Here is a 5,000-nt window from a genome sequence, read left to right as displayed (position 1 = left end):
TTGGTCTTATTCAAAGCATGCCAATGTGAATGTGTTATCTTTCGAGTTAATTCACTGTTCGTAATGCATGCCCTTTAAAGGCTCCAAACTTTGAACATAAAATCACTCTGTACACGGAGAAATGAAAAAGGAAGCTTTTATTCCAATGTATTGAATAGATTGTGAGAAATACTAATCAACGGATTACCTTGTTTGATGCTCTCATAATCGGCCTTATTCCAAAAGGAACATGATGCATTACTCTTGAAAACTACACACTCCAAGTCAGCACTTAATCCTTTCAATAAACTCCAGTATCTGCGGAATCTTGCTCAATTAAAATGAATCCGTAGAAAGATTGTCATCCTCCGCCATCTTGGATAACACGTGAGCGACCGGACTGGAAACTAGTGATTTTGTTTTGGTCAGTAGTCAGCGGTAACCAGTCCAGGTCATACATGAAGTACTTACCAGCTCTTACAGGTTTTGGGCGGTTTCATTCAAATGTTTGTATCTACGATGACGCTTTTGTGGAGACGATTTCTTTGTTAGTTTTACTCTTTAAATGCTGATCCAGGCAAGGAAATGCTCACAACAACTCAAGTAAAAAGGTAAGCGTTAACTTCAAGCGAATAACATTTGATTTGATGCCTTATTGTCTTCAAAATGAGGAACGATTTACATGCATGTAGAATTCACATTTTCACACCTTCGACTCAATTTGTGAAGCAAGGAGACTCAATTTGGCTTACATGCTATAGCCCTGTTAAAAAAAATAGTAAACCTTTAACAAGAATAATGAAGTTAGATCAACTGGTGAAGCAAATGATTTTGAAAAAAAGTTCTCATACGGCAAGTGACATGTATGCGATTGACAATGGATTCCTTCTCGTAAAAATGCTAATTTCTGTCACTTTAACTATTGTAATCAATGCAGAAAATGCCTGAGAAAGCTATTATGGAAGTAGACTAATAGAAATAATCAGTGATTTAAAGGAATCACTACATGCATCATTGAAGTATATGTACTGTTTTTTTTTTTAGTTGCCAAGAAAGAGTATAAAGAGACACTTCTGAAAAAAATTCTTTGATGGGACAGCAGGGAAAGCTCCGTTACAGCAGATAAAAATGCTAAATAGCAGCCAATTCTGTCTCCTCAACCAGTTATGGTTTGATGTATTTGGGGATCTCTCTTTGCAGACTTGTTATAGTTCTGTGGTTTATCTCTATATATCTCTATATTAAATATATGTATATCATAACATACCATTTACATATGGTCATTACATAGGATTTATATAGATTACACATAGTGTCTGGTTCTACAAGGGTGCAGAACACGAATGTGACAACTAATAAAGCCGCATTCACACACTTCATTGTTAAGCTAGTGAGTAAATGACATCACTTTCTCCTTGATCTAGATAACTGAAAGATCGATTGGATTGTGATAAGAAACATCTTGAATATTGACATTTACTCATGAGAAAATGTATGCAGACATGTTAATTGTATTATTGAGAAATGTGATGGTTCTTGATTGCGAGAAACTAACTTCTCACAAATTTCCATACTTCTTATCTTTCCGAATGTATTCGAGTCAGGTGTGGTGACAAAGTTTTTGATAGGACCTGGTCAGATATGTACGCAAATCTATGAATCAAAAATGTTTGGACAAACTGAAAGAATACTGAAAATTATCTCCATCAACATCATTGACAGATTAATTCAAACCAATTTAATTTTGTTTTAAATTTACAAGTATTTAATTACCAACATTGTAATACCAGTTTTTTGTTTTAATTTCTTTCAAAATCCCATTTTCTATTTGCTATATATGAAGCACGATTGAGATTGTGTAGTTTATATTATCTGTGAGAAGAACATTGGATGTACAATTCAAGCATCACTGCCATCTCGTAATATGATTGTACAGTTTGTTCTGTCTGCATAATCTGTTTATTTGTAATGTAAGACTTCTTTGCAAGAATAAAGACATGTTTGCTGTCGGCTTTTGACTCCACATTATTGTGAGAAAAAAATGAGAAAATATAAGTGCATGCAGTCTTATTATAGCGACAAGATTCAGCTTACTTTCATAACTTAAAAGGTCTCAACAGGATACTTTGACCTAGCTTGGACATTGTATATCACCTCCAAAGAAATTCCTACAAGTGGATAGTTGCATTCTTAAGAAATTTGTCGATCTCTAATACCTTGAAAAGCTTGCCATGACATGGTTTGGATTGAGAATAAGAACATGTAAATTGGTTTGTACTAGCTTAATTGGACAGTTTAAAAAATATATATATAATCTAAATTTGATAGGATCCTAAACAAGCCCCTAAAATACTCTTTAGGATCCCAAAATGCTGCATAAAATCCTTTAAAAGATCCTGCAATAACAAGCTGGGATCCTGGGTTGAATCCTAATCAGGATCCTGCTTAAGATCTTGTTTAGGATCTTGCAGGATCTTACAAGATCCTAAAGGATCCTGTTTAAGATCCTGTAGGATCCTACAGGATCCTACAGGATCTTAAGTAAGATCTTGTGAAGGATCTTATGTAGGATCTTACAGGATCTTATCTCAGGATCCTGTTAAGATCCTGTTAGGATCTTACAAAAGATCCTACATAGGATTATTACCAGGGAGACGATGTTCTGCAGACCTGCGTGACACCCAGCCGAATACAAAGTCTTCGAGCTGTACTTGAAAAGGAAGACACTCGACATCAATGCGGTGTGAGGCTGCCCCGCTGTTTTTTAGCAAAGACGAATTGAGCAAAGGCAATACACACGCAAGTCACAAAAAGCAGTCTTCAGATAGTTGCAAGTTAAATTCATTAAAACTCTTAGTCTTTAAAGTTTCCTCTGGAGTCGGACGAAAAAAAGGAGAAACAGTGGAGGTTTATCAAAACAAAAATAAATGCCAGGTGTCGTGCGAGTAGCTTCTCTCATAGGGATATTTAATACCGTAATATTATACACTGATTGTTGATTAACATTTTCACAATCTTTTAGCTTTTTTCGTAAGTGATTGTTATGATTACAGTAAGAAAACATGAAATTTGAACTTTAAGTAGAATCGATAGCCGTGCTAGTTAAGCTGTGTGCTCTGCTTCCGAGTAGATAATTATGAATGCCGCAATCGAAAAGTCACATGCAACTGTAGTAAATAAATGTTTTTGGATTTTATGCATTCTAGTTATTTTGTCAAACCCTATGAAGGCCTTTAATTCTGTGTGGCTTACTTCATGAAAACGGGCAGTGCGCTCGGAGGTATTCAACGGGCATAACTACGTTTCAGTTACCATTAATTCCCATAGATCATCTCCTATGAAAACTAAGAAAAATATCTAATTCATTACGATTATCTAAAACAAAGTAAATGCCAGTGGCTGCCACAAAATCTGGAACTTGAATATTATAGAGCTGGTCATTTCCAGTGAGCTTTTTTCTTCAGCATCGGTGTCATCATTTGCGCCTTGGCTGTCAATGTCTTCTTCGCCACTTTTAAAGCCAAATCAAAATTGCTATCACTAGTATCCCTCTTCTTAAAGGAAAACTATAAAAGTTTGCTGGTTAGGCTTACGCTTCCTCCAACAGTTAACAGCTTTCAGGTATTCTATTCAATAACCGTCTAACGCCTCTAGCCATTCACTAGTTGACCATCTAACGCTTTAAGCTGCTTCCGAAGCGCTGGTTAGTCGAACTAACTTAACCGTTAAACGCTTGCAGCAATGCGTTAGCATGACTTTGCAAACCGTTAGCAGTGACTTTAAAAGCGTTAGCATACCATTAGCTTCCATTACCCATCAAGTTTGTTTGTGACACAATGCGTTGTTTCGCCCCTGGTCAATCTTACGAAGGATCAAGTTGGAAAGCTTGCAAATATTGGTATTTCTGCTGCCGCGGGAGAAATGAATATGTGATAAACGAACCCCAAAGGACATCTGTGGGAGGCTACTTTAGACCCTGAGAAATTTTGCAGACTGCCGCTGCAAGAAGATGGGCTTCATGTGTTGGGCATTTAAAATCGTTGACTTAAATTCTTATCAAAGAGAAACTGGAGCGTATCAGTTTCATGATTTGGCTTAAATGTTTGTGGCGCTTCACAGAATAAGTACATTAGAAATCGTATGGTTGAAACAATTTGCTCCCGTACGCGTGCGATTCAAACCTATTTGTGGCATTCACTTGGGATTGACATAACATTTACATTTCTTGTTGTTGTTGTTTCTTGAGTTGTTTCTTTTGAATAACCCCATTTCTTGCAGTCCTTTGGTTGAACTGATTTAAGGTTTGCTTTATTTTTCAAATTAAAAAAAACAATGAGTACGAACGATTGGTTCGCAACATAAAAACATTAAATCAATTTTGAGAAACGATCATTACCAAAAGCAGCCTGAAAATTTCAAGCTTACCTAAACGTAATGGATTTTTTCAAGCTTTCTTCTCGCTACTGTCCTAGATGCGTTCATTGTGCTTAAAGGTAATGGTTCTCGTGCAGTTCAAATCAACTACACAGTTCAACAGTTCAAAATTACACACTCGCAGTACTTTAATATTTGTATTGGTATTTATATATTTCCATGGTGCTCAATTTTACTAGTAGATTAACTAACACCATACCCTTGCTAGGCACTCACATTTAGCCTTGTGAGAGTGCAAATGCATAACCCATTTCGAAACGGCTTCGCCTCTTTTGTGATTCATCCAAAGAAGTTGATGCATTGACGCTCCCAGGGGAGATCTAAACAGTGCGTATTGGTTCCTAAGTAACCTGCAGATGATTTCCATGTGACAGTTTCTTAACAAAGGGAACTGAATGTGTGGCTCGTTTAAACAGACACTAGTGGTGAGGAACGCATGACGAATCTCTCAGAGCGTCTGCATTGGAGGCTAATAGTGGGGAGGCCAATTCGAGCACATTATTATTTTCAAGAATGCTTTCCACAAAAATGTCAGAAACGGAACCCTGCGATGGTTCGAATTTAAGAGGGTTGTACTAGATATAGAA

The 5,000-nt window shown here is 36.7% G+C and overlaps 1 long non-coding RNA gene across 5 annotated transcripts in view; it reads right to left on the bottom strand.

Annotated features, from left to right (window-relative positions):
• The window catches only part of LOC138051957 (uncharacterized), a 76,504-nt gene that overhangs the window by 43,447 nt on the left and 28,057 nt on the right, over nt 1-5,000 (bottom strand). The gene's annotated exons all lie outside the window — the stretch shown is intronic.

The sequence above is a fragment of the Montipora capricornis genome, chromosome 6 (assembly GCF_036669925.1).
Source record: "Montipora capricornis isolate CH-2021 chromosome 6, ASM3666992v2, whole genome shotgun sequence".
Lineage (NCBI taxonomy): Eukaryota > Metazoa > Cnidaria > Anthozoa > Scleractinia > Acroporidae > Montipora > Montipora capricornis.
Note: the sequence above shows the minus strand (reverse complement) of the source record. Positions and strands in the feature narration are given on the sequence as shown.